Raw genomic sequence first — 25,300 nt, 5'->3', positions numbered from 1 at the left:
GTTTCCTCACCCTCTCCTCCCTCCTTTTCCCCAGTGGGATCTCTAGTAAGAAAATAGGAGCATACCTTGTTCAGCCATGTTCCTCCAGGAAGGTGGCAGGTTTTTCCGTTGTGAGGCTCCTCTCTTCTGTCTTCCAATCTCGCTCTCGGTCCTCCTCCTTCACCTCTGCTCTCTCCGTCCTCCTCCTTCCTCGTGTCGCCTCTTCTCTCCTGTTCCTGCTCTCTGTGTCTCTTCCTTCCCTCGTTTTGCTGTTGTCCTCCTCCTCCTGCCTCTGTGCCTCTCCTGGTTCCTCTATGTCATCTTTTTCTTGGGGGTTGTTGCTTTCTCCTTGTTGTCATCCTCTTAAGTCTCCTCGCACTCTCTGCCCCTTCTCCTCTCTCACGCCGTCTGAAACCTGTCCCTGGCTGCCCGTGTTGTAATAACCTCCGAGGATGGTGGATCTTTTTGTCGGAAAGTGCCCCGGGGGCACTTTCCAGTGTTGTTGTCAGTGGTTGCCCTGGCAACTGTTGTTGCTGGTGGCAATCGTATGTTGGCGTGTAATGGCATTCCTGTTACAATAACAAATGAGTCTCCCAAGATGGCCATCATAGAAAAAGAGCCCAAATGAAGCACACTTATCACCCAAATGGAGATCAAGTATAGTCCAAAAGCAATAGTGTGTAAAACACTTAGGCCCTCATTATGAGAATTTCGGTAAATGCTGCCTATCGTCACGACGACGGCCTCCAAAAGATCATCGCCATGGCTACCTACTGTCTGCCATATTATGACTATAGCCAGAATACCACCAGAAGGCTGGCAGAATTCCGGCTACAGTCTTGGCGGCGGACAGCAGTGAGGTGGCTCTGCTGCCAGCCGCAGCACCACGACATTAGAACACCACAGACCGTATCATGACACATGATATGGCCTGGCGGTGTCCCACTGGCAGATGCTGCTGCTGGCAGCAGAGCCGCATCCCATCTCCTGTTGGAGGACCCCCTGCAAGCAGGTAAGTTGGGTGCTCTGACAGGGGATGGGGTGGGGGATGTTGTGTGTCTGTGACTGTTTTTGTGTGTGTGCATGATGGGTGTGAGGCGTGTGGAATGTGTGTGTGCATGAATGAATGTGAGTGTGCGTGTATGATGTGTTGTGTGAATGCGTGTGTGCTAGAATGTATGTCAGTGTGTGTTGATGTGTGTGTGTATGAATGTATGCGTGTGTGGGTGAATGTGTGTATGCGTGTGTATGTCTGTGTGTGTGGGTGTGTGTATGTCAGGGGGTCGGGTGAGGGAGGGGGAAGGTAGGGGAGGACTCTGGGGAGGGGGAGAGGGGCAGGGAGACCCCTATCAGTGGCACTGATAGTGCCTACCGCCATGGCAGTAAGATTGCCACGAAAACCATGGTGGTAAGCAGGGTCATAATCCTGAGAGTAGGACTGTGACGGACGCCTGGCTGGAGACTGAAGTCTCCAGCCCGGCAGCTGTTTCCACCCTAGCGGACGGAGTGGTACATTGGCGGTTTGACTTGACCCAAACCGCCAATATCATATTTTGGGGAAAGGTATCACCAGCCTGTTGGCAGTACCTTTCTCCAAAATAACGCTGTCCACCAGGGTCATAATCAGGGCCATAGAATGTTAGCAATCAAGTTGTTCATCAAATTACTGTGGGGAGGCAGAGGTCAGGGGCACAGACTCGGATAATTGAGTGCAGGGAGAAGGGTGCAGAGGAAACAAATTGACCACACTAAGCAAGCTTGAGAGGCAGTTGCAGCACAGTGTACCATGGAGATCAGAGAAAAGGGGGCAGGGGCAACAAACCAACCATACAGGACAGGCAAGAGAGAGGTTGTGGCAATATAACAGTTCAGTGAGAGCAAAGGAAGAGGCAGTAGTATTACAACCATACATGACAACAGACCCGATTCAGGCAAGACACTCCTGATGTTTTTAAGCCCAAAATGTCTTTTTTTTATTTGTCTCCTGTCTAATATCTCCTCTTTTTCAATGTAAGTCAATAGGTAAAATCAGTTCCCCAGGTTTTTTTCAAAATCTTCCTCTTACCAAGTTTAAAATGTTGGCAAGTATGGTACATTGGATCACAGAGGACAGGAGGAATGGGGTGGGGACATGGACTTAGATAACAGCGAGCAGGAGGGAGATGGGCAGGAGCACCAAACTGACCTTACAGGGCTGGACCACACAGGGCAAGCTGGATGACAGTGCAGCACAATTGACTATGGAAAGCAATAGGGAGGGGGCAGGGCCATGTACATGGATAACAGAGAGCGGAGGGGAAAGAGTCAAGGGCACCAGCTGACCATACCGGACAGACAGGAGGGACAGTTGCGGCATAATGGACCATGAAGGGCAGGAGGGAGGGAATCGGGCCTACACAAACAGAGGGCACGGGGCAAGTAGGCAGGGCAGGTGCCACAAGCTGAAGCAGGCTGGAGGGATAGGCAATTGAAGCACAACACACCATGGAGGGTAACAGTGAAACGATAATGGATTCACACAGACAACGGAGGGAAGGTCAGAGGCAGCAAGATGACAACATAAGTATGAGGGTTAATGGCAACACAACAGCCATGTTGGGCAAGAGGGAGGGGACAGGGACATGCACAAAGAGCTATAGAAGATAGAAGGGAGTGATAGGGCTGGATACAGACAAGGGAGGGCAGGGTAAAGGACTTCTCAACAGACCACACAGGACAGGCAGAAGCAGCAGTAGCAGCACAACATAGCACGGAGGACAGAAGGGAGTGGCAGCAAAATGGACCATGGAGGACAAGAGGGAGGGGATAGGGGCATGGAACTCGACAGGCAGGGTGGAGTACAGGTGACAGTTATCTGACCATGTGAGGCAGGTGGGAGGAGCAGTGTCAGCTCAACAGGAGACTCAGAGCAGATTGGAGGGGCAGTGGCAGGTCCATGAAACATGGTGGGCAAAATGGAGGTAACAAGCATGTACGCAGACATTGGAGGGTAGGGGAAGAAGGGTAGGGCGGCAAGTTGCACAGAGGCTAAGCAGTAGGGCAATGATGGGGCATAGAATTGGGCGACCGAAGGCTGAAGGAGTGAGCAGGAATTTCAAGCTAAATGGAGGGCAGTGGCAGCCCATCCGACCATGCAGGGCATGGAGAAGAGGGGTCTGGAACAGTGACTCGGACAACAGAGGGTAGTGAGGGAGCAGGGGCATGGACTAAGACAACTTATGTCAAGGAGGAGGAGGGGCAAGAGTTGCAGTCTTGGGAGGGCAGCACAATACCAGGCCAGGTTCTGCCTCCAAACCCTCATCCACCACCACCAATGTGCATTACGATGGGCATCTTACCTAACATTAAAAAAAAAAACTAGAAATTCACTGGAAAAAAACAAAGGTTACAGGGATGTTATAGTTGGAAAATAGAATAGAAAAAAACCCTTAGAAATTCACTAAAAACCAAAGGTTACAGGCATGTTATAGTATAGCTCAGATTTTGCACGCAAAAAAAATAGAAATTCAGCTGTAGTAAGAGGTATATCAAGTAACTATAACTCGTGCCCTAAGGTAGCTATAACTAGTGCCCTTGCCATACACTGCTAAATAACCCAGATATTTCATCTCTCATTACATCTTCTATGACATCATTGATAGTATCACTGTAACATTTGCAGTAAAATTATTGATGAGAAAACTGTGCATGGTGAGGGTGTGAGTTATAGTACCTGAGGGCATGAGATATAGTTACTTGAAACGCCTCTGAATTTCTGTGGATTTGTGGGAGTAAAATCTGAACCTATCTATAATGTCCTTGCAACCTTTGTTTTTTATGTTCTATATCTAAAAGTGTGCCTTAGTGTCAACACCAGAGCAGTACGCGCTCTATTGGCGACAAAAATGCAAAAACCCAGCACTCTCAAAACAACGTAATTTATGCATTGTGCTGATATGTTGTGGTTTAACCTTTTGCATTGCAGAATTCAATCCTGAAAACTTATTTTTAATATGCTTACAAATACTGTTCCTTTGCAATGTATTGTTGCAGGTTTTCAGAGTGTGTTAGGGTGTGGCCCCTTTCCAGGGCTTTCCATATACTTTCCCTGCAACGTGCCTGGGTGTGGTTCTGGGCTGGGCCAAGACTCTATAAAAGAGAGCCAGCTCAACTCCCAGTGGTCCCGGTGCAGAGCAGCAGCTTCTTCCTGAGCTCCTGTCCCGGTGGCCTATTTGGATCTTCCAGTCTCCTGCCCTTCATCCTTCATTGGTGATCATTGTTCCAGGTGGTAAGACGGTGGTTGGACTGTCCCGACACCGTTATCGAGAATTTTCATATGGTTGGTTTAATTCTTAAATGAGTAACAGATTACTTGCGCGCTACCATTTCTTGACATTTATATGGTAGTTTACAAATAGACAAGACGCGCGATTTGTTTCATAAAGGTTGTGACTTTGTTATTCATTGCATGCTACCATTTCTTGGCATTAATATGGTAGTTTACAAATAGGCAAGATGCGCGATTTGTTTCAGAAAGGTTTGACTTTGTTATTCAATGCATGCTACCATTTCTTGACGTTTGCATGGTGGCTTAAGAATCGGCAAGACGCGCGATTCGTTTTATGGTGTTTAAACATTGTTGTCCATTGAGCGCTACTATTTCTTGACATTCACATGATGTTTTACGAATTGGCAAGACGCGCAATTTGTTTCATGAGGACTTAACTTTGTTCTTCATTGCGCGCTACCAATTCTTGGTATTTTACATGGTGACATCCGAATCAGCAAGTCGCACGATTCTCTCCTCGAGTTTAATTCATGTTGTTTATTGTATGCCACTATTCTAAGATATTTATTATGTAATATTCGAGTTGACAAGTTATGTGATTAGTTTCCTGAATCCAGATTGTGTTATTCATGGTGCACAATCCTTTTATGGTGTTTACTATATATATATATATATATATGTATATATATATATATATATCTGCAATATGCGCATTTATGTTGAAACATTTTAAGAGTACACAGAAGGTCAGAGTTTCTAGATGCAATATTGTATGGTCCTAGTATACATTCTCAAAACAAGATTTATATGACTGGTTTAAAATTTGGTCAGAATGTTTTTCTGTTTCTCATGTAAAGGAAAGTGCTTGAATAAGAAAGTTCTCATTTAATTCATCTTTATTCCCTTACAGGTATCCGGCCATCTTGAAACTTAGTCATTTTAAACTTAATTCTTAGATTGTTCATGTTTTCAGAATGACTAGGCTTAGAATCATAGTCTAGTATTGATTTCAGGAGATATAATTTGCTTATTGTGTGTTCTAAAATTTTTCTTACTACCGGCCTCCTTCCCAGCTGTACCCTTCCTAATCCCCTCTTCCCCTCTTGGACTCTCTCAGCCTCTGTGATTTATCTATCAGAGTCTTGGAGCTGTTCAGTATTGGACGTGTTGGGAACGTGCACAGACCCCGAGGATCTGGTGACTCTGACAGAATAGTGAGCCCACAAATTATTATCCTTCTGACTTGTGTATGTTCTCAGCAATCCCACCTGCGCACACAAAAGGCTGTGCATGGTGCAGGGTTGGGTGATTACAGGGGGTTGGGCGCAGGCGCTGCAGCCAACTCCCGCTGTGCACAGCTGAAGGCAGTGTGCGGCAACAGTTAAATTACCCTATGGCAAGTAAAATTAGTTTACGTTAAAAACCCAGAGAAATTCACTGAAAAAAACCAAAGGTTACAGGGCTGTTATAGTTAGGAAATCGAATACAAAAACATAGAAATTCACTTAAACAACCAAAGGTTACAGGGACGTTGTAATTAGGCTCACATTTTAAACATACAAAACCATAGAAATTCAACTGTTATGGTTAGAGTTATCTCAATTAACTATAACTATAACTTGTGTCCTAAGGTAAATAAAACTCACTGCTAATTACCCCACAAATTACAGCACTCATGACCATATCAATGTAATATTTGCAGTAACATTTTTGATGAAAAAACTGTGCCTGGTAGCGATGGCATGACAGTTCGTACTTGGCAGGAACTTTAAAAATTCTTCCACCAAGTGGGAGCAGACTTGGCAGTTAAACTCAGACTGTTCCTGCCATGTGAAAGCAAACAAACCCAGCTGCTCCCATCAGCCAGGAGCAATGCCAGCTCCCACAGCACCCCAGGATGGGCGCATGGAGGCTCCTGGCAGGGTTATGAGGGGTCCCCTCGCAACCTCAACATACTGCTAGGTGGGAGCTCTGGACGGCCACCATAGCACCCACCCAGAGGATGGGGTCCCCGGGACTACTATAGGCTCAGGGAGGGAAGGCGAGTTCCCCCTTGACTTTTATAAAAAAATAATGCCTCCTCCCTTTTATTAAAAGAAAGGTCTGTGGGAGATGGGGTCCCCAGGGCCTACAGTGGCTGGGGTAGGTGGGGCCACATGATCCCCCCCTTTAAATATATGCTGAGGTTCCAGGTAATGAAGTCACTCTTGGTTCGAGGAGGGGGTCACAGAGCCACAATTAGTAAGTCTGCATCATATATGTTAATATGTTGATCCCATCATAAAACAAATAGGCCTACTTTTTATATTTTGGTGTTCTTAACCTTTCGACAAAGTCAGTAGGTCTTCCTTACTTAAAAAGGCACCCTTTATATCATAACATCACATGCACACCTGCAGTGGTTCTGTACGTAGAGCTTAGACCCAGCACCCAACCTCACGCCATTTGCATTTCACAGCAGGGAAACTGAAAGTGCGCGGGGGGTTAGACTCAGGCCCTGTACCCACTCCATGCTGGGATTGACTGATTGCCTTGCACAAAGGGGTTTGGCCCCAACAGATAATTGGCCACAGGCCAGGCCCTGCTTCAAGCTCTACTCCGGGCACAGCGGTGGACATCTTACTTTACTTTTTGTCAAAAAAACAGTCAGCGACAAAACCAAAGGTTAACATGACTTTATAGTTAGCTATTGTAATAATATGTTACCTTACATAAAAAGAAATCCTTAAAAATTCACTGAAAAAAACAAAGGTTAAAGAAATGTTAAAGTTAGGTGAAGATGTCAGTTAAAACATACTTTTTTAAAGAAACAAAACCAATGAAAATCACCAGTTATTGTTATCTCAAGCAACTATAATGTGTGCCCTTGCTCGCCATTCACAGTTTTGGCATCAATGATGTAATTTAAAATGTTGCAGAGATGTTATCAATGATGCTATAGAATATGTCATGAATGATGTAATATGTGGGGTAATTAGCAGTGCATGCCAAGGGCGTGAGCTATAGTTACCTTGGGGCACAGGTTATAGTTACTGGAAAAAACTCTAAATGGTGAATTTCAGTGTTTGTTTTTTGTTTAAAACGTCACATTGTCACTGAACTTTTCACTTAACTATAAAGTCACTATAACCTTTGTTTTGGTTTAGTGAATTTTTTGTTTTTTTTCAATGTAAAGCAATATTTTATTGAAATACAGAAAGCCAAACCCCACCCAAGGACTATTTTTTCATTAAAGGAAGGAGACGTGCAGCACCCTGTTCCCTTGCCTCTAAGGGCCTGAGGGATACCAACCCCTGGGGCCAAAAGATGTTCCTAAAGGGGAGGGTGGTGTGTAGCCCACTCTCCCCAGTGACAAGGGTCCTCAGGGACCCTATACCCCATGGTCCAATCGGAGGGGGCACACCCTTTACCATGCACAGACGTCTGACAAATGATGTCATTTGAGATGTCATGAGTGTTGTAATGAGTGTTATGATTTAATATGCTACAAGTGATTTAAAATGATAGGGTATAAGCAGTGCATCTGGAAGGTGCAAGTTATAGTAAATTTAGTCTGGCTAGCAAGTTGACACCACTATATATGATGAGTTTTGGGCAAGGTGTAAATTATAACTTTAAGTTATAACTATAAAGTTATAACTATAACTTTTGAATTTCTAATGCAATAAGTTGATTTTGCATAGAAATAATAAATTAGGTGTTCTGTAAGGGATAGAATAGGCCGCAGCAGGAAGATCGGTATCTGGCACCTATTTGGTTACTGCAACATCACTAGTACCTGCTCCTGATACCATGGTGACAATACATCTATTCAAGCAGAATCACAATATAATAGAACAATAATGCAGACAGTCCCTCATGGTGGATTAAAGGAGATGGCAAGTTAATAATAGACTGCTACAGAGAAACCTGGTTGTATTTAATAAACATAACACAAAGTAATTCCATAATTGTTTTCCTTTTTATGTGTTTCCAGACATAATTACCATTTTGGTTACACTACTAAGTCATCATTTGGAACATTTAAATTTCAAGATGATTATATAGTAGTAGTCATCATAAAACACAGGTGGGGGTAACAAATCAATTGGAATGTGAAAAAACCCGTAGATGCTGTACATGTCCATGGGAATGAGAAAACATCTGCAGACAATTCATTCTACCAGGTTGGTGTGTTGACAGAAAGTGTCAGAAGGTGATTGAAGAGGATGAAGCAGGAAGATCAACAGTGGCCACTTCTTTGGTTAACGTAACACCTTTGGCTTCTCATTCACCAGCACCCCCACCACTATTGCTGCACCTGTCCCTCCACCAGTACCTGCTCCTGTTACAGCTGTGCCAATACATCTTTTCAGGCAGTATTGCAATGTGATAGAGCAATTTGGCAGTAAGTGACATACTGTCTCCTCTACCAAACTGTCATCATTGTGGAAAGAGAAATATGACCATCCATCATAAGCTTGTCGTGTCTCACCAGAGTCCTCCCCAACAGCCTTATTTATCTTTATCTATGTTATCCTCCTGGTCCTGTTGAGACTATGGTTTTTGTTTGTCATATTGACCTTGTAAGAAAAAAAACAATCCCCAAAAATCCCAAAAAATAAAATGAAACAAATAGAACTAACCAAATGTCTCAAAGATAAAGAGCTTCTAGCAAAATTAACCATGTTTTTCAGCTATCAGAAAGAACAAATTGTACTTATTATAGAGATAGATGTTAATTTAAGTTTTAAGATGATCATAAGGAAATAGTCATCCTAAGATACTGGGTGAAACAAATCAATTTAATTGTGAAAAAAAAACATAGATAATGCATTTCCAACTGTTAAAGTATCTAACTATGCAATTTGAGTAAGTGAAAGCACAGAAGACAAAAATACTTAAAGCAAAGATTTACAAATGTCATCACCCATACCATGCCACCTAATGACATATCTCCTCAATTATCTAACTACAGCTCATAGGTACCATTTTCTATCACAGCCATACAGATCCTGAATTATCCAACCTCATCTCACAAACAATTCTTCCTAATACAGCCTATAGATCTACAATGAAATATGCCTTTTTTATTTAGAAATATATAGATGGTGGTGATGAGGTATAATTTTCAATTTATCTGCTATGTATTTGAAGAAGAAATAGAGCTTCCAACTGTCAGCAGAAACCTCTATGGTTGTTGTTGGTATTTTGTAGTATCAGGCTGTGTTTATAGCCTGGTTCACTGGAATTATGCGATTGGACAGCCACATAATTTGCCTTTTCTTGCCACATAATTTAGTCTATCCTGATACATACTTGCCCCTCTCCTTCTACAAAATTCCAGTGGCCCTGTTCATAGTCCACTTTATGTTATTAACCAATCCCATAATGCTTCACTTCTTAATGTTTTTCTTATTTAGCTTTCTATTGGTTTTCATTGGTTTTCATTGCCATGTGACCAGAACGCTTGTTTCAAATGCATTTCTAACACTTAAACGTCAGACTGGCTCTTTTCTTACCTCATTTTAATTTCTGGTAATATTTTTTGTTAGATTTCAAGAACTACTTCAATATTTTCTGAAAACAAAACTTCCAGCTCCAGCTGTCACCCCAAAAATACACCACCACCCCAAAGTCCAGGTTCCCATTCTGGTGAACCATCCTTCCCCCACTGTGCAATGCCCTTCCAGAATGGCCATGGACTCCTGTGCCTGGGACCACTAGCTATATTAGCGCATAGCTGAGGTCAGCCTTGGGTCTGAACCCACTCCAGTGCCCCAAAAGTTTAAATCAAAAAATAGTAGAAGACCCCTGCCAAGAGGGGGAAAAAAGAAGAGAGAATTAACTTTGTTATTCTTCTTTCTCCCTTGCCCTTTTTCTCTTTTTTTCCCCTCCCACTTTGTCTTCATGATGTGACCAAAAGCCCTCAATGAGAAGCTCCTCACACTCAAGACCTATAACAGAAACCACTACCGATATTCTGTATTTTACAGTTGAAAACACCTATCCGTATTTAGCTGAAAACTATTATAAGCAATTAAATAAGACTCCTCAAGATAAATTCGATTCATCCCAATTCCGTTTTCGAACAAATCGGAAGTTCTAAACGGGGCACACAAGCCCTTGGCGTTTTTGCCGAGATCTATCAGAAAACGGAATTGGGATGAATTAATAGAACAAAAGGAGGACTGTATAGCTGGTTCCTCAACACATGAGGTTTGCGATGCCTTTTTAGACTGATTTCGAAGAAAAAAGAGGTGACTGACTGTGGTTTCAAACAGAGGATGATAGAAGGGATAGGAACATATGGACATAGAAATGAGTAAAGCCTTGAAGAAGTCCAGTCAGGACGAAACACGTGTCGGCTGATGGCTTTTTATTGTTTTTCGATATGTTTTGTGTATATGTATATATGTGTATGTGTATAATAGGATTTTCTTCTTTCTTTGTATTAAAACTTCTATTTCCATAGACATATTTTTTTCTCGGATTAGTTTTACTTTTGTATATGTCATATTCTTTGAATTAGTTTGTGTACACTTCTCAGGAAAGGGAGAAATCATATCAATTATTATAGTTAGATTTCAATAGGTTTTCCCATTTCATCTCGTTAAGATATCAAATTATCTTTAAATGTAGACACTGTCCTTGATGTGCCCCACTGAGTTTTTTTCTTTACTATGTCACTCCATGTTAAACCTACAGCCAGAAATACATTATTGCATTTTGAAAGCTATCATCCTGCAAGTCAAAAGCAAAATATTCCATTCAGTCAGTTTCTACAAGTAAGGAGAAATTGTACTAGTAGGATAGATTTCATAGAGCATTTAAACATTTTAGCTAAAAAATTCTTACTTAGAGGATATCCTCATAAATTAATTAGAGATTCTTTAAAAAGCGCTAAATACTATGACCGTCAGGCAATGTTCCAAAAGAATGCAAAGAAAGCCAATAATAGACTTGTCTGCTCCATTCGTCACTCTAACATCAATGATAAGATTAGAAAAATCATCAATTCTCAGTGGCATATTTTGAATGTGAGAACTGATCAGCAACTACTTGAAAAACCTCTCTTTGCTTTTAAGAGGAACCAAAATTTGAGAAATATTTTGGTTAAATCTGCGATGAAAACGCAAAGCAAATCGGTACAAAAATCTATTTGTGGTTTAGAACCTGTGAAAGGTAACCATAAATGTGGGACATGTGGAGCATGTAAGGGAGCGATAACATCAAGCACCATTACACATAACAACAAGAATATTGAATTAAGAAACATGACAAACTGTAGAACTAAAAATGTAGTTTACCTCATCATATGCCTGTGCAATTTAGGCTATGTGGGTGAAACATCGAGGGAGTTCAGATTCAGGTATTATGAACATTGCTCAGCATGTAGAACTCAGAAAGTGAATGCCCCTTGGGTCTTTAAGATATTAAATGGATAATACTGGAAAAAATTGGATCTAGTGAAACAGAAGATTGTGATAAGAGAAGAAAAAAATGAGAAGTGTTCTGGATTTTTTTTCTAGATACATACAAAAAAGGATTAAATGTGGAAGTACCATGGCAGAATGCTATCAGTTGATGTCCTCATTCATTCGGGGTGGTAATGGGACAGCAGTTCAAACCTATTGACCTTTCTACATGGACTTGTAAAATTGTCTGAGAGTATTCGTATATTTTCACAAGATGTTATACAAGTGTAAGCCTGACTGGATGTTGGAGTATAACTTTTAGGTTTTATTACACTTCTGGGTATTAAGCAATTGTTATGTCTTAGAAGTATGAGTAAGCCATGCCAACTAGACAAGATATAATTTATATATTAAAGTTATTGTCCTTCTTTGTAATTGTGATTATTTTTTAAGCAATGGGCTTGGAGACAGAGAGGTAGAAATTAGTGTAAATTGCTTTTTTTACCCCTTTATGAATGCTTCAACTCAGGCTCCTTTGGTGAATATAGATTGATTATCGATTACGTTGAGAAAAGCACTTTTAATTTGGAATTTTCTGCTTTCAGCCCACATTGTTCGATATTGAGCATTTAGATTCTGAATTTTCATCAGAATTTGGACAACAATGCAAAGTGATTAAAAGAGGGGTAACATTGTTTTGCCTAAGAGGTTAAGGTGTGACACTGGGGAATTTTAAGGTCGAGGAATTATGGTGAGCACTTATATGGTGTTTGGGATGAGGGTGCTTTGAGATGCTTGGTTTTTCATGTTGTCTATGTTGTTATTTCTTTGTGGTGAAGGTATTCTATTATTATTTTAACTTTTGAAAGACACCTTCAGCACATAAAAAGCTCTGTCCACTTGGTGGCATGCACAATTGTGTTTGAGAATATGAGCAGGACATGGTTAAATATAATAATTAAGTAAAATATGGATTATTGGATTACATTTATTTGTTTGTAGACAATATTCCAGCCTATATGTGCACGATTGTGTGCAGCCCTGAGGACGATGGTTTAAATTATCAGCAGTTGTTGGGATCCACCGAAACGTGTGTTGAAAAGGAATATGATGGCTGGCAGAAGATTTCTATCCATATTTAATGGTCAACAAGGTTGAAGTTGATATAATAAAAAAAACCTTTTTTGGTACATATCTGATTGAAGATTATGGAAGCACATTGGAATAAAAGACATTGAGAAGTGAAGGACTATTCAAAGACTGTGAAGAACAAAATTAGTGGGTATCCATGGAAAAAGGAAGATTTAGACATAGATTGTTTCACATCTGATAGACTATTTGAAAAATTATATTTCTTTATTTGATATTATGTGTATGTGTTTGTAAGTTTGATATATTTGTAATATGGGATGTAAATACTAGTAGTCTGTCGTAATCTGTTCCATCTGTTGTGTTTATGTGTTTTGTCTTGAGTCTTTTATGTGTGGTCCTAGTTTGGTTGTTTTTCCATGTCCGATGTTGAATGTATATAGATTATTGTTTATTTTTTCAATATTATTAATTAAAAAATTAAAAAACAAATGTGTATTTTCATATTTTAGTTTTTTTGATCTTTGAATGTTTAGATATTTTGTATTGTAAGTTGAGAGAGAAGGATTTTCCTTTAAAATAGACAGAAACCACCGTAACATTACCCTTTAATAATACTAAGGACCCTCATATCAAGGACCGCTCTGCCAAAGGAAGGGTAGACATGAACAGACACAAAATAACAACACAAGGTTAATCAGCCGGCTGCCATTTAGTAACTAACTTGTGAACCTTTGAGCTGTCATAACAAAGTGAGTCTGACTGTTGAATCTGAACTGCATACCTGCTGGTTCCACAAGAGAGATGATTGCCCGAGCTTCTGGAGTTCCGAATATGCTCCCTGAGCTGCCATCCTTTCACCATGGGCCTGATGGCAAAAGTCTGACTGAACAAAAAATTCCTTGATGAGTGTCTTTGTGGGGCTGCTCAGTAGATCTCCTGCGGCAGAATAACGTTCCTTATATAAATAAGGATAGCCTAGTGGTAGCAACCCCCCCCCCCCTTGTTGGGATATCTAAATGGAATATGATGCACCCTCTGAATTAAGTAGTCCATGTCCCAATCACTCAGTGTAGGGAAGGCTTCACCGAACAGATTAACAATGAAGCCCCTAGGATCGTCTCCCTCAGTGCCTTCATGTAGCTCCAAATTATTTCTATGCAACCTGGTTCTAAATCTTCTACCCCTGATGAGAGACTGGAAAACTGAGAGTCATGCTGGGTAAACACTTTATGATTTTCTTGAGCCGCAGAGGGCTGACTATGGCATCTGCACTGTCCCAAGGGGAGATTAGATGCTTTCCATGTTTTGGACAGTTTCTGTAGAACAACCTGAGTCTTTAGTTGGGCAGATTTTAGTGCCAGGGAATCTTTCTCATACTTTTCCCTTTGCTGCAAAAGGAGATGATAAATGACGCTGAGTTGAAGCGTCATGTACCAATAGTGATCCTGCCACGGAAGAAGGATCTCTGAGAGCCTTGAAAGTAGGCTGGTTAACAGATTGTGGGGTAATGTAGGATGCAGCCATGGGCAGAGAGCCATTGATGGGCATTGACTCAGTTCCAGCTAGATCCTAAAGTAGCTCCTCTGCCCCATCAAATGAACAGGTGGGGTCCAATTCTCCTTGCCCAAAGGCAGCATGACAATGTTCTCCAGATGGGTAACTGACCAAGTACCTGGGTCCCTCAAACCCTTGGAGAGAGCATAGTAGTACCAGTTTGAGCTATATGATCAGCATTGTTATTGCTCTCTGACAAACTGCCCAAGACTGAAATAGTGAAAAAGGTCTCCTGCCTATCACCACACATTGCAGCCGGATCAGGTGCTCGTTCCCCTGAGGTAGCCGTTACACCATGCTGTGGAACCTGTTAGAGCTGTAGAGGTTATGCCAAATGAACCAGCCCATTGCCTGATTCAAGCACCCAGCAACCTCGTCTACATTGATATCATCGAATGGCTCTCGCTGAGCAGGAGAAACATTTGCCGAGCTAGGAGGATATTCCCTGGGAGCCACAGTAGGCTGCTCAGGGATGGGGGGTCGAAGACTCTAGGGGTGCCTCCTTAGTCTCTTCTTTCCCAGAGTGAGTTGCACTGCTTGGAGCAGTTTAAGAGGGAGGAGGGAGCAGGGCAATGAAAGAGTCTAGTATCCATTGTAAGTGCATAAGTGCACCCCCTCGTCGTGTCTCACTCGAGCCTGGCACTAACACAGACACAGACGGAGATACACCAGGATGACTGAGGTTGATGAGGGAAGCTGCGTCGTCCTCCAGACCTGGAGACTTGTGGGTCAGCCTTGTCAGATCTGGGCCACCCCCATCTAGATCCAGAGTAGCCACTAATGATTCCCTGGGGATTCTGCAAAGTCCTGTGCAGCTGCTGTGGATGTTGTTGCCCTGCTTGCTAATGTAAAGCTACTTCTTGGCAAGCTTTTGAGGGTCAGCCGGCCCCCTCTCTTTACTGCTCCCTTGGCGAGCATCCTGGACAGTGCATGCCTAGTGAGGATCTGTAGTTGGTGCAATTCTTACTGGTGAACATTGTGTTCCAAGTCCACAGCTCATGCTGACGAGAGTGCACTTCAAAGACTTGAACAAACGTATTCAGCAAAGAACCCAGCCAAGAACACACCTGGGAGCCATCCAGGCCCATCAGGCAGGTGGATACAATGTCACGGGAGCAGAAGAGAGAACTCTTGAGAGAGTCTCTGAATGACCTGCACAGGCAGAGACCGTTCATACTCCTGCCTGGCAGAAAACAATTGTTTTAGGGGCAGCCTGTGGTCTCTGAGTTACAGTGTCGATAGCTAGTGATAGGCGACGTCCTGTCCAGCAGCTTCATACTCTCTCCTGGAATATAAATGGGGTTAAGTTGTCACATAAGCAAAAGATCATTCCGAAGGAGCTACAAACCCTCAGGCCAAAAGTAATATGCCTCCACGAGACATATTTATCTCATGCGGTAATCCCCTTGTTAAAGGATGTCGGCTATAGAATCTATGTATCTCTTGTTTTAACTCCGCTCAGAGTGAGGTTGTATTATTGGCTCGGGACAGCAGATGGGGTGTCCTGAGGAAGAACACTCACTCCAGAGGCTGTTGGCTCCTCGCTACTATCCAGAAAGATAGTATGTGCTTTACAAGCTGTGTAGTCTATGGACCAAATGATGACGTTCCGACAATCATAGACCTCCTGTTGGCTGATCTTCATTTCTGGCCATCTCCTCTCACTGTATGTGGGGACTTTAATGTGACACTGTCCCCCTCTAAAGACTTTACATTTCAGGCCTGGGGTCAGCGGAACCTGTCTTTCTGGGGGAAGCATCGACTTAAGGGGACTCTGCAACAACTTATCTCTTTGTATACGTTAGTTAATCTTTTGTGTTTAGAGTGACCTAGAGAGCCCGGTTTTACATTCTACTCTGCCCCCCACAAATCTCTTTCATGCCTACATATGTTTCTAGTATGTAATATGCTGGTGTCTTCTTCAAGGTTGGTGCTAATCCTAGAGTTACATCCGATTATAATTCCCTATCTTTGTTTATTCAATTTAGTGGTCCCCTCCAGCCTTTGGGGTCCCAGGGATGACGTTTGAGTGAAGACTTCTCTTAGATGAGGAGTACATCTGATCTATGAACTTCCATCTATGTGAGTTCCTCCAGGTTAATATTGGCAGCTCCCACCATTGTTTGGAATGCTCAAGGCCTTCGGTCGTGAACATATGCTCCAGTTTGCTGCTTCGACAATGGAGGGTGGCAGTGGTGGAGAAGACTGAAAGCTGTTGGACTCTCAACATACTAGAGGATAATTTAGGCTGTAACGTAATTGTTGGATGTAGACCGCGGACAGAAGCTTTGGTAGAACAAATTACCTCTCTTTGGGCCTCTCTTAGGAAGTGAATCTGGGACCGGGTGGTTAACAACTGTTGTGCTAGGCAAATACTGAGCTTGGAGAACAGTGAAGAGATTAAGCAGCTGCTCTCATTCAGAGAAAGGATAGTTTCATGCTTAACACCATCCAGAAGATCAGGAGACCAAAAAGGGAGCTCATTGTAGAGCCAGCAGCTTTCAGAGAAGCTTTCCGGCAGTTCAATAAAGACCTATATTGTGAGGATTGTTTTCCCTTTGCCAATGCCACTTATCTGATCGTTCTGCGGTATTTTCATTGTAAGCTGAGCTACATTCAGCAGACTTTTCTAACAGTGCCCATAACCTGCTCAGAGGCTGAAGCTGCTTTTAAATCTCTAGCCAAAGGTAAGGATTCTGGCACGGACCACATCCCTGTGGAATTTTATGCTGCTTTTTCACACATTCTGGTCCTGGTTCTCCAGAATATGTTGAATTCCTTTGAAGCATCTGGTCAGGGTCCTAGGTCCTGGGGTGAGACCAATATTGTCATCTTCCCAAAAGAAGGGAAATATTTTACCTTGTGTGGCTTGTATCTCCCAATCTCTCTAACCCAAACCGACTCAAAGATCTATACGCGTATTTTGGCTAACAGGTTATCAGCAGATATCATGCATCTGGTTGATCCAAACCAACATGGATTCATCCTCAGACATAATACGAGTGCAAGTGCCAATACACCAATAACTAACCTGGAATCCACCTCTGTTGCTAAGGGCCCAGCTGGCATGATCATGCTGGATGCACAGAAGGCTTTCGATCGGGTCTCTTGGTCTTTTCTATGGGCGGTCTTGGAGACCGTAGGACTAGGGCCGGGCTTTATCACCAGGGTTCGACAATGTAATGCTGGTTTGTCTGTTAGGATCCATTGTTAAGGATCTCTATATGATCCCATTGTTATCATATGTGGTACAAGGGAGGAATGTCCTCTTTCTCCTCTGCTGTTTACTTCAAACATTGAGCCTTACATTCAGTTGCTCATACTGGCCAAGGATATTCAGCATCTGAGAATAAATCAGTTTGAGATTAAGGTACTAGAATATGCAGACGGTTTCAGCCCCAACCTCGGCTAGAGCCATACGGGCAGTCGAGGCTGTTCCCACTCTTTTTGTGTAGTCTCCAGCTACAAGCTCAATTCAGATAAAACACAGGTTCTGTCTAATCCCACTCCCCCTGCTCTGGCCGTGAGATGGGTACAATGCTTGTCTATTTTGTGATTGATCTATTGGTCTGTATGAAGGAGATCCACCAAAACAAATTTGGAAAACTATATCAGCATACAGCCACTGTGTTTACTATGTTGAATCGTCTTCATTTGGGTTTAATCAGTAGGTATAATCTATTAAAAATGGTAATTCTTCTGAGGTACCTGTATCTCTTTCTCTATATTCTTCTTTTTGTCCCACTGGCTTTTTTCGACATGGAAGAAGTTTATTTGGTGGATAGGAAGCCTTGATGCGGGGAACAGGGTCAAGACTGATTTGGATATGGCTGCATCCAAACGGGAATGGCATGGCAAGCGAAAAAACTGATGGATTAAACCAAGATCTGTGACTGGGGTGAATGTTTGATTTGCTCTGCATTCCGTCCATCATCTGTTGTTTTTGCTTTTGTTGCCCCATGTGGAAAGGGTATGCCCAGACGTGGGTCCCTTGCTTGCTATGCCACCAGATTCAAGCTAGCCTGGCTGATAAAGGTTGATACCCTGAAACCGGTCCCAGGGTGTTTTTTTTTTGGTCCAGGGAGGGCCTGGTCAGGCAGTTCGGGCTGGACTGTTCCCATGGGGAACAGGGTCAAGACTGATTTGCATATGGCTGGGTCTAAACCGGAATGGTATGGCAAGCAAAAAAACTGATGGATTAAACCCAGATCTGTGACTGGGGGTGAACGTTTGATTTGCTCTGCATTCCGTCCATCATCTGTTGTTTTTGCTTTTGTTGCCCCAAGTGGGGAGGGATGCCCAGATGTGGGTCCCCTGCTTGCTATGTCACCAGATTCAAGTTAGACTGGCTGATGAAGGGTGATACCCTGAAACTGGTCCCAGGATGCTTTTTTCTGGTCCAGGAAGGACCTGGCCTGGCAGTTCGGGCTGGACTGTTCCCATGGAGAACAGGGTCAAGACTGATTTGCATATGGCTGGGTCCAAACTGGAATGGCATGGCAAGCTAAAAAACTGATGGATTAAACCCATCTCAGCGGCTGGGGGTGAATGTTTGATTTGCTTTGCATTACATCCATCATCTGTTGTTTTTGCTTTTGTTGCCCCAAGTGGGAAGGATATGCCCAGCCGTGTATCCCTTGTTTGCTATGCCACCAGATTCAAGCTAGCCTGGCTGATGAAGATTTATACCCTGAAACCGGTCCCAGGATAGGTTTTTTTGGTCTAGGGAGGCCCTGGTCTGGCAGTTCGGGCTGGACTGTTCCCATGGGGAACAGGGTCAAGACTGATTTGCATATGGCTGGGTCCAAACTGGAATGGTATGGCAAGCAAAAAAACTGATGGATTAAACCCAGATCTGTGACTGGGGGTGAATGTTTGATTTGCTCTGCATTCCGTCCATCATCTGTTGTTTTTGCTTTTGTTGCCCCAAGTGGGGAGGGTATGCCCAGATGTGGGTCCCTTGCTTGTTATGCCACCAGATTCAAGCTAGCCTGGCTGATGAAGGGTGATACCCTGAATCAGTTCCCAGGTTGCTTTTTTTCTGGTCCAGGGAGGACTTTGCCTGGCTGTTCGGGCCTCAAAAACATCTACACCATCCTGGTCACCATTGCAGGGGTTCTGGCTGACATGGGCAACACCATGAGAGAGGCAGTGGCACAACCACGGGCCCCTGACACTAGCCACATTGAAGAACAGCCCTCCACCTCTGCCGGCGCTAGAGGACAGGAGGCCCCGACACAGGAACAACAGGCCACCAGCACCCCACCCCCTGCAGAAGGAGAACCTGCGATCCAGGCGGAAGCCAGAGAACATTACCATAACCCCCACCAGGAAATAGGACTCTCCTGATTGTCACCATTCTGTCCCACTCTGTCACCCTGTCCACTTTGGACTGCGATCACTCCCCTTCCAATGCCCCACTGGACAATGCACCAGTGATACCAAGGGACTGGACTCTAACTGGACATTCCTCCACCATCACCCAGCCCATTGCACATCCCCCTCTAAGTATGAGCACTTAAATAAACACACTTTGAACAAATACAAATCTGGAGTCTGTCAAATGATTGAAATATGTATTCGTATAACATTCTGAAAACATTGCAAGTCATATGTACAGTTATATATACATTGGTATGACTTTTAGTGGGCAGCAGTAAACATACCAGGAGCCAGAGTGGGCCACAGACATCTGAAAATAGAGATGCCAAAGGGTACAGTAAGTGGTCATAGACATAGTGAAATCAGGCTGCTATGTATAATGTCCAAAAGAAAATTGAAAAGTAAAGTGAAATTATAGTGTCTTACCTGTGTGTCACTGGACGTACTGCGTATTATATTACTTCTGTTGTCCACATCTTCTTCCTCTGCCTCCTCTTCCTCACTGTCCACAGGCTCCACTGCTGCCACAAGATCATCTCCAGGGTCATCCTCCTGCAGAAAAGGCACCTGGCGTCTCAAAGCCTGGTTGTGCAACATGCAATGATGATCTGGCACACCTTCTTGGGTGAGAAGTACAGGGATCCACCTGTCAGATGGAGCCACCGGAACCTAGCCTTCAGGAGGCTGAAAGTTTTCTCAGTTATCCTCCTTGTTCGCCCATGTGCCTCATTGTAACGTTCCTCTGCCCTTGTCCTGGCATTCCTCACTGGGGTCAGTAGCCATGAGAGGTTGGGGTAACCAGAGTCACATGCAAATATGAAGGGACAACTGTGAGACACACGCTAACCCTTAGGGACAACCCCAGACCCAGACACCAACATATACTAGGTGGGGACCTTGGGCTCACCTATTAGCCACACCCGGTACCTCTGGAGTTGGCCCATCACATATGGGATGCTGCTATTCCTCAAGATAAAGGCGTCATGCACAGAGCCAGGATACTTGGTATTCACATGGCAGATGTACTGGTCCGCCAAACACATCATCTGCACATTCATAGAGTGATAGCTTTTTTGATTCCTGAACACTTGTTCATTTCTCCGGGGGCAGGACAAATGCTACATGTGTACCATCAATGGAACCAATGATGTTGGTGATATGTCCCACGGCATAAAAGTCATCCTTCACTGTGGCCAGATCCTCCACCTGGGGGAATACAAGGTAGGTGTGCATGTATTTAAGTAGGGTAGACAACACTCTGGTCAACACGTTGGAGAACATTGACTGAGACATCCTTAATGCCATGGCCACTGTTGTTTGAAAGGAACCACTTGCCAGGAAAATGCGCACTGACAGGACCTGTACTAGAGGGGGGATACCTGTGGGCTGGCGGATAGCTGACATCAGGTCTGGCTCCAATTGGGCACACAGTTCTTGGATTGTGGCCCAATCAAGTCTGTATATTAGGATAATGCGTCTGTCCTCCATTGTCTTAAGGTCCACCAGGGTCCACCAGGGGTCTGTACACTGGAGGATGTCTCCATCTCATATTCATCCTCAGCGGTTGAAGCCGAGGGAGGAAAATGGTGAGCAGAGGGTCATAATCATACATCTACAGAACCAGTATGTGAATCTGAGAGTCAGTTGCTGTGCCAATGTCTGCTGTGACGCAGTTAGGTGCCATGGCCTGTGCCCCCCTGAAATAGTGGCTGCCTGACCTGTGAGGAGGGAAAAGTGAAAATGAGGTAATTCCATTGAAATATCATTGGGCCCCTATGGGTTCCAGGAGCCATTGGTGATGCATGCCGGCAGTGACGGTACGCACCACCGCGGACGTGACCGCCATTTTCTATCTCTTTACTCACTTGCTATCTGACCTTCAACAGGAGAGGACCTACACTGCAAGTGCTGCTATGACCTGTGTCTGGAAGCGACAATGGCTCATGTGTCTGTGAAAAGGGCCCCTGCCTTCACTGCGGAGGAGTTGGAGAGACTGGTGGATGGGGTCCTACCCCAGTAAACGTTACTCTACAGTCCTCCAGACAAACAGGTGAGTACACTGTGAGGATGATGCGTGGGCCATAAATGTATGGAGTGCTGTGCATGTAAGTCACATGTAGAGGGGGGCTGAGGTGTCCTGGCCAGAGTTTTGCATGTATGATGGTCAATGTATGTGCGTCTGGGGATGGGAGGGATATGGTGGGCCATGAGTGTGACGGTCTGGACGGTTAACTAATTCCCTTTTCTGCTGTATTTTTCCTGCAGGTCAGCGCCCATCAGAAAAAGGATATTTGGCGTGCCATCGCCACAGAGGTGCTGCCCCTAGGGGTCTTTGACAGGCGGAACACCCACTGCCGCAAACGGTGGGAGAACCTGCACCGCCGGGCAAGGAAGACAATGAAGGCCTAGCTGCGGCTGGCCGCCCAACGAGGAAGGGTTGCCCGTCGTACCCTGACCCCCGGTTGTTCTGCATCCTGGCAGTGACCTATCCGGAGTTGGATGGGCACTTGAGGGCATCACAGCAGCCACAAGGGGGTGAGTACAAATTCAGATTCATCACGTTAAGCTTTTACCTGGGTGGGGGTGTGGACTGTGGGTGCCCCTAGGCCAGGGCGAACATGGCAGGGTAGGTCCCTTGTTGGGCAGGCTCTGAAGCATTCCAAACCATACAGTGTTAGTGGGCATCTATTACTGGTCAGGGTCCTGTTTGTTTCAGGTGTGCAGCTGATGGTGTTAGGCATTCTACCCCATGGGCTGGTGACTGGCATTGTAACTGGTAGTGCATGGCCTAGTGCATAGAGCTGTTCCCTGTGAGTTGTGCACGCCAACGGTAGTGTTGCTGGCATTGACCAAGTGTATCCTCTGTCTATCCCCCCCCTTTTTGTTCTGTCCTTATGTGCATTAGTATCATCTGGCGGAGGAGCAGAGCAGAGACACCATCGATGGAGGGAGCTGAATCCCACATTGGCCTGGAGGCCAAATCCACCGACTGTGTGAGCAGCAGTGGGACGGAGGGCGAGTGGAGCACCACGACGGGGACACCACAGACAGCGACTCCTCCTCCGATAGAAGCTCCCTCGCTGTGGTGGACACCTCTTTGCCCACCTCAACAACAGGTACAGCTGCCAACCCCCCTACCAGCACCGCCCTCCCAGCAGCCCCTCAGCATGTTTCCTTTGCCCGCTCACCCAGGAGGGTGGGCATCTCCTTTGCCCCAGGCACCTTTGGCCGTGCCCGAGTCAGCCCTGCTGCCCTCAGTGAGGAGGCTATTGACCTCCTGAGATCCCTCACTGTTGGGCAGTCAACCATTCTTAATGCCATCCAGGGTTTCGAGAGGCATTTGCAACAAACAAATGCATACCTGGAGGGCATTCACTCTGGCATGGTGGCCCAACAGAGATCATTTCAGGCTCTGGCCTCCGCACTGATGGCAGCCATTGTCCCTGTCTCCAGGCTTCTCCCTCCAACTTCCTCTACCCAGTCCCAATCCCCTCAACCCCAGACTATCTCGAGCACACCTTTAGACCAGCATTCACCCAAATCAACACACAGAAGTGGCTCAGGCAAACACAAGCACCACACGTCATCTCACAGGCACTCCCACAAGCACCATCCCCATGCAGACACACCAACATCCACTGCCTCCACTTTGTCCCCTTCCTCCTCATCGTCCACCTCCCTCCCAGAAGTGTATCCACTCACACCTGCATGCACTATATCCTCATTCACTACCTCCATCACCAGCACACCCATCACTACACACCCCTCACTGGCAGTCACCACCCCCACATCCATGCACACATCCCCTGTGTCCTCTCCCAGTGTGTCTATGACCCCGCCTCCCAAAGTACACAAACGCAAGCACACACCCACCCACCCAATAGCCATCCACCTCACAACAGCATGCAGCCCATGCACCTGCACCCAAACTCAACAGACACCTCCTACAACCAATCACTCTTCCTTCACTCCCAGACCTTCTCCGTCTTCCCACCCCAGTGTCCCTGAGAAGATTTTCCTGGCAAATATTGACCTCTTCCCTACCCCTCCCCCCTCGTCCTTCCCCCTCGGGCCAGGGTGGCCAGAACCCAGCCCAGCACCTCCGCCACCAAGTCCTCATCCGCTGTGGTTCCTGCAGCTGTCAGAGGATCAAAGGGGGCATCCGTCAGGCCAGCCAGTGTGCCACCAACCCCTGCCAAGGCAAATTCCATTACGCCACCTGGCAAGGTGAAGAAGGGGACAGCATCCAGCAAGGGGAAGGAGCCACAGCCACCCAGCAAGGCCACCTCAAAGACTCCAGCTGCCAGACCCAAGGTGACACCACCATCTGCCAAGGTGAGGAAGGGGCACAAAACACCAGGCAAGGCACTTCAGCCATCCGAGGCTGCAGGTGAAGGCCTTGTGGCTACCAGCACAACCGTCAGCACCGCGGTCAGCACCGTGAGCAGCCCCGCCGCTAGCACCGCAGCAAGCACTGCCACCAGCACCGCCACCTACATCGCCGCAAGCACCACTACTGTCAGCAGCAGCAGCCCCAGTGGGCAGCCGTCCGAGGCTGCAGGAGAAGGGCTGGCGCCTCCCCCCACCACTGGCAGCACCGGCACTTGCACCGCGGCCAACACCGCCACCTGCACCGCCGCAAGTACCGCCGCAAGCACTGCCACCTGCACCACTGACAGTAGCACCACTGCCAGCAGCAGCAGCCCCAGTGGGCAGCTGTCTGAGGCTTCAGGAGATGGGCTGGAGCCTCCCTCTACCACTGGCAGCACCCCCACCGGCGCTGGCACTACCACCACTGTGTAGCCGTAGCCACCCCCGGATCGACTCTAGCCCTTCCTCCATGGACTATCATGCATCGTGGTCACTGTAAATCTTGTGGCTCAGACTCCCAGGTGAGGGGCTGTGAACTGCCACACCCCAAGTGTTGCATCACTGGGCACAAAGCCCCTTCCAGAACCAGTGGAGAAATGCATCCACTCACCATATCCTTGGCAGGATGAAGCACACTGGGCACAAAGCCCCCTCCAGAACCAGTGGAGAAAGGCATCCACTCACCCTATCCTTGGCAGGATGAAGCACACTTGGCACAAAGCCCCCTCCAGAACCAGTGGAGAAAGGCATCCACTCATCCTATCCTTGGCAGGATGAATCACACTGGGCACAAAGCCCCCTCCAGTACCAGTGGAGAAAGGCATCCACTCACCCTATCCTTGGCAGGATGAAGCACACTGGGTACAAAGCCCCCTCCAGTACCAGTGGAGAAAGGCATCCACTCACCTTATCCATGGCAGGATGAAGCAGACTGGGCACAAAGCCCCCTCCAGAACCAGTGGAGAAAGGCATCCACTCACCCTATCCATGGCAGGATGAAGCAGACTGGGCACAAAGCCCCCTCCCGAACCAGTGGAGAAAGGCATCAACTCACCTTATCCTTGGCAGGATGTAGCACACTGGGCACAAAGCCCCCTCCAGAATCAGTGGAGAAAGACATCCACTCACCCTATCCTTGGCAGGATGAAACACACTGGGAACAAAGCCCCCTCCAGTACCAGTGGAGAAAGGCATCTACTTGAGAGACTGTGGCTTTGCACTCCCCAGGACCAGGCAGTGGGCAATCCACCCACTTGAG

The sequence above is a fragment of the Pleurodeles waltl genome, chromosome 5, assembly GCF_031143425.1.
Source record: "Pleurodeles waltl isolate 20211129_DDA chromosome 5, aPleWal1.hap1.20221129, whole genome shotgun sequence".
Lineage (NCBI taxonomy): Eukaryota > Metazoa > Chordata > Amphibia > Caudata > Salamandridae > Pleurodeles > Pleurodeles waltl.
The sequence above is the reverse complement of the archived record's forward strand: the minus strand, read 5'-3'. Positions refer to the sequence as shown.